An 11,331-nucleotide genomic window follows, 5' to 3' on the forward strand; every position below is an offset into this window, starting at 1 on the left:
ATCAAATCGGTGTAGCCAACGTCGCAGACATTTATTAAGATACATCATTATTTCCAATTCCCTGAAATTGCATAAAATTAGACGCGCACTTTCTTCAATAGTTTCACCACAAGGAGGCGCAAAATGACCATGTCTTTTCCCCCCACATCACTGTAGTCAAGTCTAATTTTAGTATCTTTATTTATTTATTTCAGGAAGTTGAGAAGAACTTTTTGAAAAGTTGTGAAAGAACAGAAAATCACAATGTCGCTTCTAAAAAAAAACATATTAAAAAAAAATAAGTGTATTTCAGAAAGGCTTTTAACCTAATTATGAATAGCCTACCAGAAATTGGCAAGGTAATAAAAACAATACTACAACACAAAAAAAAGAGATTTTTTTCCCTTAACATTGTGCCGAACTGCTGTTTACATAGCTTAACTAATTGCAAAGGTAGTCTTTCACAATTTAGCCTTTTATTCAGTTTCTCACAAACCAGTGCAAGGGCCTCGTGGCCACACCCACTCATTTCTGTGGTCCACTTTCGGGGACAGAGAATCTCAACATTCAAGTTATGGTAGTGGGAGGCTGTTAACTCGGATAACTGAACGCACCTACTCAGTTAAATTACGTTTTATTTAGCCCCGTGTGAAAGTTGCCGTCTTCTGCAGCTGCCCTGTACGAGGCTGTCGCTAGTGGCATTCCGACAGCTGCGGTTCGTGGCATGTGGAGCGAATGTTTTGTAGCTGCTGTTCTCTAATACAGTGCCGCTATGAACGCCCAGTCTCTCATCACTGTCACACGGAGCTAGCCACCTCCACCATTATACTTCTACGCGCGACGAAAGAATGAAAAGAGATCATTGTTTTGCTGCCCGTGTTGTGCAGAAGAAACACCTAAAAAGGTAAGTTGCCTGTTGGCGTTTAGTGGCAGATGTTATTACAACGTTGGAAGCTAGCGGTAACGCTAACTAGCGTCGTAAGGATAGTCGGACGAGGCTTTCCGATCCTTTGTGATGAAGGCAAGAAAGCCCTCACTAATGGACGGATGTACATTCTAACTTTGAACAAGAGTTGTTCAAATTACTGAAACCTGTGCCTGCTGTTAATCAATTGACCATGGTCTTTTATACTATAACGTTACCTGAGCATTGTGTTTTTTTCTTGGTCAAGTTATCAGTAAGCTTCTTGTAGAAAGCTAGCTCTGAAGAACCCGAAACGCTTCTCTCGTAGCACATCGCTACATGTGTAGTTTCGGGAACTGTTAGCCCCGTTCAGATGCAAATTAACACGGTCTCCAGAATATCATCATGCCACTGCAAATATAACGTTAGATGTCCCAAACACTTCGGTAATGAACTTGAGCTGCTTGAATTAACTTTTAATCAATAGGTCCATGTCTGTCTGTCAGGCTACAATAGATTGTTTTAGACAGTGCCGTGCGCTATAAATTAAAACATATTATTTACATAGCCTCGAGTTTAAACTCATGTTGGATGGATGTGTTATTGGATTACTCGAAATTACTCGCCTATCTAAATCTTCCTGTAATTTTGCCAATTTTCATTGGCATCACGAAAGCTTGACGTTTCAACTTCCTGACACTTTTTCAGCCTCCCTCAAACTTTTGTGGGTGGGTGTGAATGATCAGTCCTGCTCTCAACGACTTGGTAGTTATGGCCCTCAGTGCACTTCTCCTTGGCGACTCATTTGGGGCTTTTTATCTTTATTTAGGGACTTTTACGTAGGATGGTCTACTGAGCTAAGTGGCATCTCGTGATGTTGCTTGAGATAGGCTCGGCCAACTCAAAGATGCAGCGCTTTGCATGTGAACACAGGCCGCTACCCGTGTTATCCTCAGCTTGCACTGCAAGAACCACACTCTGATTCACATTCTAGCCTCTGGTTCGTGTGTAGCATGGAGTTCTCTGGATGACTGTCCTCATTAGCCCCCATGTAATCACGGCAGATGCAGTGGCACAAACACAAATCAGCCGGGGCTAGAACAGGAAGCATCAGCAGTGGTTACAAGGCCCGCTTCCTCTCGCTGTAGGCGAGGTGGGGCAGCTGAACGCAGAACTCAGTTCCCCGGAGACGGTCGCGTCACTCCCGTGTGCTGTCACTGCCTAGTCCGTGCTCTTTTTCGACGCTGGCAGAACACGTTGCCCGCCAGTCTTCACAGTTCTGAAAGCCTCTGTTGTAAACTGGGATTAATAACTGAGCACACATTTATGTACACACACACACACACACACACACACACACTCCCCTGCACTGGTTTTCAACAGTCCTTACAGTGGTCACCTCCCCTTCCTAGTACACAGATGCCTACTTCAGCAGAAGTAGGCCACAGTGTAGCAGGGGTAGTTTTTTGTTGGTCCTTGAGAGGAAGACAGATCGTGCTGCACCAGCATCCTTGAGAGCTGCCTTGCCCAGTTCACTGGCAGATGTTTTCTTTTCCCCCCTGTGGTGCCATACCTGTTTGTCTCTGAAAACACATGCTACTAACGATAGGCTGTTCTGATGTAGGCTTACACTGTGGTGTTTTGATATGGTGTGTGCAAGTCAAGCTGAGGATGTTGTGTAGTGCAGTCCAACAGCAGTTAACAGTGGAATGGAACAGAGGCACTCTTGTAAGGAGAGAGAATGGATGTTTGGGGGGGAGAGAGAGGGAAAGCGAGAGAGCTTCCGCCTATAAATATCCCTCTGGAGCGCGGCGGCGGCAGGCGTGCTGCTGTGGCTGTTGCCAGCCTGGCGGATGAGAGCGAGCTGGGGGGCATGATGTGGAAGAACATGACTCAGTGACTCACTGTCTCACCCTGTTCCGCGGGGCTCCTCAGAGTGGAAGACGGGGGGGTGGCGGGGGGGTTGGGGTGAGAGACCCGGGTGGCCAGTGCCTTCACTGCTCCGCTCCGCTCTGCTCTGCTTGACTCCCTGGAGGAAACATTGGAGACGGAGGCCACGGTGGTCCAGTTTTGTTGTGCCGTGTGGATCTGTGGGCACAAACGGGCACAAACGTGCCCCTCTTCTCCCAGCAGGCGAAGTCGAGGACTGGGCTGCTGAAGTGTGGTTCCCCTCGGCCTCTGTGGGAATGTGGATCACATTAGCTGTTCAGGGTGAGAGGGAAGTCAGAATGGCTGACGGGCACACTGTTACATAGCAACTTTTCATTTCATTTGTGAATGAAATGAAAAGCCCATGATCTCTCTCTTCTTAACACGATTCCAAGGACTGCTGTGTGTCTGCCTGTGTGTGTGTCTGGATGCTTGTCTTACTCTGTGCTCTCTTTCTCTCTACCAGTGCTCTGAACTTTCACTCATTCACAACACAGTGCACCATGACCATATTTTGAATGACTACCATGTAGTTATTCATACGGCCTGCTAGCCTAGGCTAGTGCCCTTTGTAGCGGGTTAGTGAATGTCCTCTACTCGTCTCGGTCGGGCCCTCTCTGTGATGTGATGTGAGGCAGACACAATGTGCACCCTCAGGTCAGCTGAGTCATGGGCTATGTCTGAGTTTATGAGGTGGTGCTTGCACACACACACACACACACACACACACACACACACACACACACACACACACACACACACACACACACACACACTGCACTGTCAGTGGAAGTCAGGTCATGTTGTAGAGTATGAGCATGACCATGAGGACATCTCAGACACTGCAGTGCACAGAAAACAGTGTCCTATTCTACACTTGGAACGAGGGCTATCATAAACCTTTCATCTGTAAACATGGTCATTAATTAGTATTCTGATGCAGCTTCTATTTAAAGAGCCCAGTGTCTCTGTCTGGATAGAATATAGGCCAGTTTTTCCATCTGTCATTGTTCAGTGTCTTTTTTTTTTTTTTTTTTTTTTCCATGTACTTTAGTGTGGGAAAAGGCAGTCTGATAGCAGCACTCCAGCGAAGGGGTTTGTTGCTTAGGCATTCTCAGACAGTGGGGAAGTCCAGGGCAGGGCGGGGTGGAAACTTCACCCAGCCTCCCCCGTCGCATGTTTTTAGAGGGGGGCATTCGCAGGGTGCAGTCCCCAGACGGGTGCGGGTGAGGACGATAAGGAGAAGGGGCCAATAGAGACATGGACACACACACACACACACACACACACACATCAACCCCCTAACCCGTCACGACCCTGTTATTCTGAGCCTACTGTGTTCGGTGTGTTGTCCCATGGAGCCGAGTCCCTGTTTTTTTTTTTTTTTTTTACATTCTGGCAGACATGAGCACTGCCATGTTGGTGCATAGGCAAGGTAATTGGAACAAAGGCTTCCTTGAGCGCTCACTAGCGGAGGATAGAGCCCCTGTGTTGGTAAAGGTTAAAGGTGAGGCTGAGTTAGCGTAACGCCTTGTTTAATGTTCCCCTTCTACTAGCCTGACTGTGTGTGTGTGTGTGTGCGCGTGTGTGTGTGCGCCTGTAGTGCTTGGCTGCAACTGGCGTCCAAGCTCGTATTAGGAGGTCATCACAGTCTGTGAGCAAACAGCATGACTGCCGCTGTTGCTATGAAAAGAGCATTTTCCAGATGCGTAAGCACACGGCTCACGCATGAAGTGGGCCAAGGGGCGAGTTTTGCTGGGGCTTCGCCCCAAAGGCCATGTGTTTTTCCGGGCATGAACACAGCATTGGCTGTGTGCGTGCGTGTGCTGTATTAAGCTCTGAGGGTCAAGTGTTTGAGAGATTGCAGTGAGGTTTATAAAGGTACCGCTTATGAAACCAAAGCGACAATATTTTCCTTAGAGGTTATCATTGTTTTGCGTCGTGTGTTTGGCGTCCGTCTTGGCCTTTAACCCCCTCAGGGCTCGACCTCTCCAGCCGCGGGCTACCGCGGGTGCTCCGCCTTGTGATTCATGGCATCCTCTCAGGAAGGGTCCGCAGCGCCGGCAAACAATCGCTCATTGTTTACGGGGAGCACCCGTAAGTAGTGGTGGGCCTCAGACGTGTCCCAAAGGGCATCCTCACTGCTGAGCCTAGCAGCCTACCTCTCAGCAGCAGTGCTGAGCAAGCCACGTGAGTCTGCGCTACGGTAGTCATTTATTTATCGTTATTTTTATTCACGGTATTTATTTTAGTTATACAGGTCAAAAGCCGTGTGCATCTTTCAAACTGTAGACACAAGATCAGCTCAAGAGTACAGTAGCACATGGATCTGCACCGCTTGTTCCATGAATGTGTACATCATTGGCTGAGATTTCAGAACTCATTACGTAGCGTTGGTGCCTCCCTCATCTGGTCCGCTGCGGTTCTTAAGGTGATTACGTACACGGGGCCACGTTTTGAGAAAGGTTGCTGGGCAACCACATAAACCGGTTCCATGTGTTCTAATTGGGTGACCATGTTGGTTTGCCTACTGATGATTAAAGTAGGTAGCCAACATCTAAAAAAAGATGGCCGATATTAATGGTCATGTACCCATACAGAAATGTTCAGGAATATTGCCTAGCAACATTTCTAGAAAAGTTGTCTTAACTGCATCATTAGCTTCAGGGTAGATTTGGCTAAGCAGGCCTACACTAAAACAGACTGTGTAGAGTACAGACTAGAGTAGTACCATACCTTTAAGAGTTTCAAGCATGTTGTGGTTGTGAAAATGTGTGTCAGCATGACTAGTTCCATATAACAGCATTTCAGTTTGGTTGCTGTGCCCTTCGTACCGCATTACATACACAGTATATCTATATATATATATTTGCTTTCACCACAGCCAGAAAAGTGATATGAGGTTTCAGTCCAGCTCAGGAGTTTCCCCCACTTTGTTGCACATGGTTGCAGCCGTGTGAGAAGATGCTGCCTGCCGGCCCGTAGCAGAGTACATGAACGGCTGGAGGAGGCACGGAGGACAGAGGAGGATTAGCCAGAGGGGAGTCGGGTCCGTGTACAAAAGTTTCCAACAAAGAGCCGAGGCTATTTTCGGCTCCCTCTGTTGATCTCAGGGCCTGGAATGTATTTGTGGGGAAGGGAAAAGACCAAAACACAGAGGTTGCATTTCCACACAAATAACAAATGCCGGACCAGAGGCGAACCGGTGTGTATGTGATTTGCAAGAGGGAGCTTGCACACATAGACAGACAAACACACACGTATACACACACACACACACAGCTCAGATGCTCGCCCAAGCAGGAAAACCCACTGAGAAATTCCTGCTTTCATTTCCACTCTGTGGCCCACTGTTACACACACACACACACACACACACACACACACACACACACACACACACACACACACACACACACACACACACACAGTAGTGTATGGGCACAATTGTCTACACTTTCCTTCATTAATACAGTTAACTCCATTCACCAACCAGTGCTCCCTCTCAACAAACACACCCTAACACCTAACTTATACTGCGGAAATCTGTACATAACACACACACACACACACACTCACACATACTATAAACTCACTGCAGCAGCACTCATGCAAGAACTTTTCTCTACACTAATAGAGAGCATGTGGCTGCTGGTGACAGCACCTTCCTGTTAGGACAAGACTGAATTAGTGTGTGTGTGTGTGTGTGTGTGTGTGTGTGTGTGTGTGTGTGTGTGTGTGTGTTTGTCTGTGTGTGAAAGAGAAAGGCTGTGTGTTTTAAAGAAAGCTTGAAGGAGAGATTTTAGATTGTATACGTATGTGTGCATGTGAGGGAGAGAACAAGTTTGTTTGTCTGAGTGTACAGGTACATGCATATTTAGGAAACAAGGAGACAGAAATAGTGTGTGTGTGTGTGTGTGAGGCAGTGAGAGAAAGGAAGCGAGCAAGAAACTTCCCACTCTCTCACAGCGGTGCCCCAGTATATCTGTAATGTCATTGCTGTCCCACTGGTGCCAAGGGGGGCTTTTCTCATGTGGCCCAAGACTGGGCTTTCTTTGACTCCTCTCAGCCGTCAGTTCTTCATTGAACGGGACTTTCCTCTCTTTCCTCTTCTCTCTCTCTATCTATCACTCTCTCTCTCTCTCTCTCTATCTATCTATCACTCTGCTGGTGACTTCCTCTCCTGAATTGGCCAACACTCACTCAGCCTCCAGACCTGTCCAGACGCGCCTCACTCAAAACTCAGGAGGTGATGTCATTCTCAGAGTCATCAAACGCCTTGTCCGTTCCCCTCTGTCGAGCGCTCTGTCCAAAACCACGATCTGAACAAGGGTCAGTCAGCCCAAAGGAATCCACTATTGTGGGTTGCTAGATGGTGCTGCTGATGGTCAATCTGTTGGTGTGTGGTCGGCGTCATGGTGACGTTCTTGTGTTTTGTTTATCTTTTTTGTTGCTGCGCTTACTTCTGTCATGGCGGACTAACCATGTTGGTTAGATTCCTTTCACTCCAGTTTATCCCTGACACCTGGTTGGTATTTTAAATGTATGACATGGTTTAATGACAAACCCGACAAATAAGTTACAAATTATATGACAAATAAGTGAGGGGATGGATACAAAAAAATTAAAGTCACTGAACATCCCCTAGAGTTAATTGAAATCCCACAATACAGGAACGTAAAGAACATGGCAAATGTGCAAATCTGCCTGTTCAAGAAGAATAATGATGAGGAGGCCACCATTAGGGGCAGCCGTGGCCTACTGGTTAGGGTTTCGGCCTTGTGACCGGAGGGTTGCCGGTTCGATCCCCGACCAGTCCACGGCTGAAGTGCCCTTGAGCAAGGCACCTAACTAGGGCTGAACGATATATTGCATTTGCGATAATATCGCGATATGATGAAGTGCAATTTTCTAACCGCAAAGGCTGCGATTTGGCTGCGATTACCCTCTGGTCACGTGACATGAGAGCGTAAAGTAGCAAATATTTGAAACAGTCCATCAGAGAGTGAACTCGGCAAGGTGCTGGATAGAACCATGGCACCAACATTTTTAAGAGTGCGACTGAAAAAATATCTAGGTTGCACTGGTGCACCTGCGCTGCTCGGGTGAAAGCATGAATGTCTATCGCAAGTTTTCATTGTAGACAATGCGTGCAAATTCACCAAATGGTATAGATTCAAACCCCTCTCCTTGTCCCGCTTTCTCTCGCTCTCCCTCCCCCCCCCCCCCCCCCCCCCCCTCTCTCTCTCTCTCTCTATGTCGTGCGCGCTCAATGGACACCCGCCCCTCGACATGCATATTCAATCCAAATAAAACATTTACAATCGTGAAAGCAATGACGCATAGAAGACGATTAGCTAAATTATTGTAAAATCCGGTTAGCATCATTATTAGCATGCTGCAGACATTTAAAACTCTTGCGTTCAAATTGACTGATCATCTCAATACAGATGTTTTCCAACTTCAAGACTTTCTTCTTGTCCGAAGAAGAAAAAAGTATTAACCTACCTTGAAACTTAAACAGACGTGGGGAAACTGAACAGTCCAACCAGTAGACTATGATAAGATAGCCAACTATGCTAATTGTTTAGGCTACAATATTTTGAGGCTTCAACCAGACAGCTGACAGCTGACAGACAGCTGAATTAAAGAGACGGAGTTGGAATAAGAATAGCAGACAGTCAGTGCAGTGTGCAGCCATGAATATCAGGAATTTCTGTATGCAGAACATATCACATGAATTATCTGAAAACTGCATAGGAATAAGCCACAGATTTATTAATATTTTCATATTTTTGCAATCTGCACTTTTGTTTTAATGTTTACACCAGGCTTCCTTGTCAATCATTTCTGTTCTGATGATAGTCCTACAAGGTTGGAAGTTCAAAATATACTATTGTGATTGAAGTAGCTAGTTAAAAACAAATGTAATTCATCAATTCATGCATCACCTGTCATCATAACAGGTATGACTTCCAGGAAATAACAGTTTATTTTTAATCTAATATGCCCATACTATATGATTTACTGCTTGTTTTTGTTGAATAATTCACAAGACAAACACCTTAAAAAATAATGGCATATCGCATCGCAATCGCAATATTGGCAAGAAAAATCGCAATTAGATTATTTTCCATAATCGTTCAGCCCTACGCCTAACCCCTCACTGCTCCCCGAGCGCCGCTGGTTGGGCAGACAGCTCACTGCTCCGGGTTAATGTGTGATTCACCTCACTGTGTGTTCACTGTGTACTGTGTGTGTTCACTAATTCGGTTAAATTGGGTTAAATGCAGAGAAACGAATTTCCCTCACGGGATCAAAAAAGTATATATTCTATTCTTCTATTCTATTCCAAGGCACCTATGAAAGCTCTAAATAAGGTAAATGTTTCAGCTCCAAGGTCGAATAGAAGAAAGTTTGTTGACGAAACCAAAATTGAGCTTTTTGGCCATCAGACTAGATGCTATTCTTGCAGTGCACAAAACATTCCAAAAACGCACCATCCTTAATTTGAAGCATGGTGGTGGTACTATCATGCTGTAGGGATACTTCCCGATATCAGGCCCTGGAAGGCCTGTAAAGGTAAAAGTGAAATGTATTCTGCATAATAAATGGAAATCCTGGAGGACGATCTGATCTGGACCATCTGCAAGAGAACTATGACTTGGGAGAATATGTTACTCTCCAGTAAAGACAATGAGCCGAAACCTATCAAAAACTACACAGAAATGGTTTAAAGGCAACAAGGTGAATGTTCTGGAGTGGCTGAGTCAAAGCCCAGACGTCAATCCTATGGAAAATCTGTGGCTGGACTTACCCGATCTCCTTCCAACCTGGCAGAGCTTGAGCAGTTTTGCAAAGAAGAATGGAGTAACACTGCAGTATCCAGATGTGCAAGCCTAATTGAGACCTATCCACGCAGACTCCATAACTTTAATTACGGCCAAAGGTGCATCTGCTTACTTTAACATCAAAGATGGGATGTTTGTAAATTATTGTTAAAGGCCAACTTGAATTGATTAAGATTCCATTTATAAAAGCAATGGAAATTAATATCCAAGTGGGGTGAATACTTTTTTATCAGACACTTGGAATAAGAGCGTCTGTGAAATGAATGCATGTCATTGTTAGTGTAGTCAGCATAGTTGGGAGTGGGACTCTTGAACATGATTAGCTTATCTGTGCTAGCATGGACTGGTACTGTATCTAATGAAACAATAAACATGTCCTTGTTTTGGCTCATTTTAGAAATGTGTAGCCTGTTAGCTTAGTCAAACTATAGGCTATCTCCTCTGCCACAACCTGTCAGCTTAGGCAAACTACAGTATAGTCCACCTCCTTCAGGGATAGCCTGTTAGCTTAGTCAAACTATAGGCCAAAACTTCTCAACTGAGGCAAACTATAGGCTATATATCTCCTCAGCTTTGTACACTGTAACCCTAGGCTCTGTCTGCAGCTCTGTTTTCTCTTGGGTAGAGGCACGGTCCATCTGTGTGTCTGGCATTTCCAGGCTAGTAGCCCCGTGTCTGAGTAGCCTACAGATGCTTATTCTCCGGTCATGTCTGGCACAGCAATGCATTTTTAATCGCTCTCATCTTCTGCATTTACACCACAGAGCGACGGGTCAGGTGTGTGTGTGTGTGTGTGTGTGTGTGTGTGTGTGTGTGTGTGTGTGTGTGTGTGTGTGTGTGTGTGTGTGTGTGTGTGTGTGTGTGTGTGTGTGTGTGTGTGTGTGTGTGTGTGTGTGTGTGTGTGTGTGTGTGTGTGTGTGTGTGTCTCTGAGGTGTGCGCATGACTGTGAGTAGAGGGACAGGTGTCTGCCTCGTATGGTGTCGGCTCCAATGAAGCACAGCTGTGTTGTCTGTAAAGTCACCTCTCCTGCTGGTGAACCCAGATTTACCACCCCCCACACCCCCCCCCCCCCCCCTGCACCAGAGGGATTTGGAGCAGTCAATCAAGAGTGGCCAGGAGAAAAGAGACATAAGGATGGGGCTGGGCATCACACACACACACACACACACACACACACACACACACACACACACACGTGCATTTTTAATCCCCCTCCTCACCCATCTTTGGTCCCATTCGGAGTCTGGCTCCCTCTCTCACGCAAGCTCAGCAGAAGCAGCATAGGTCTGCCAGACACACACACACACACACACACACACACATGTACGTACACATACTATATATATATATATATATATATATATATATAATATAATATAATATATATATATATACACGCGCAGACATACACACACACACACACACACATGCATACATACATACATACTTACTTGTACACACACACTCACACACACACACACACACACATACATACAGTACCCATCCCCCTCCACAGTCCCTCAGGCTTCTTAACTGACTCCAGACCAGCGGCATCTCTTTGTGTCTCTGTCTGACAGCAGTCTGCAGCAGCAACACTGAGCTGAGATCTCCACCCCCCCCCCCCCCCTCTGCACTGCACAGATGTGGAGCAAAGCCACTCTCTGTCC

The 11,331-nt window shown here is 46.0% G+C and overlaps 1 protein-coding gene across 1 annotated transcript in view; it reads left to right on the forward strand.

The window, feature by feature from the left end:
* The first annotated feature begins 537 nt into the window (after positions 1-537).
* Positions 538-11,331, forward strand: part of si:dkeyp-19e1.3 (USP6 N-terminal-like protein) — a 34,173-nt gene continuing 23,379 nt past the window's right edge. The window contains exon 1 of the mRNA XM_062547488.1: positions 538-883. The gene's annotated coding sequence lies outside the window, so the exon portion shown is untranslated. The remainder of the gene's footprint in view (positions 884-11,331) is intronic.

Source organism: Sardina pilchardus, chromosome 10 (assembly GCF_963854185.1).
Source record: "Sardina pilchardus chromosome 10, fSarPil1.1, whole genome shotgun sequence".
Taxonomy (NCBI): domain Eukaryota; kingdom Metazoa; phylum Chordata; class Actinopteri; order Clupeiformes; family Clupeidae; genus Sardina; species Sardina pilchardus.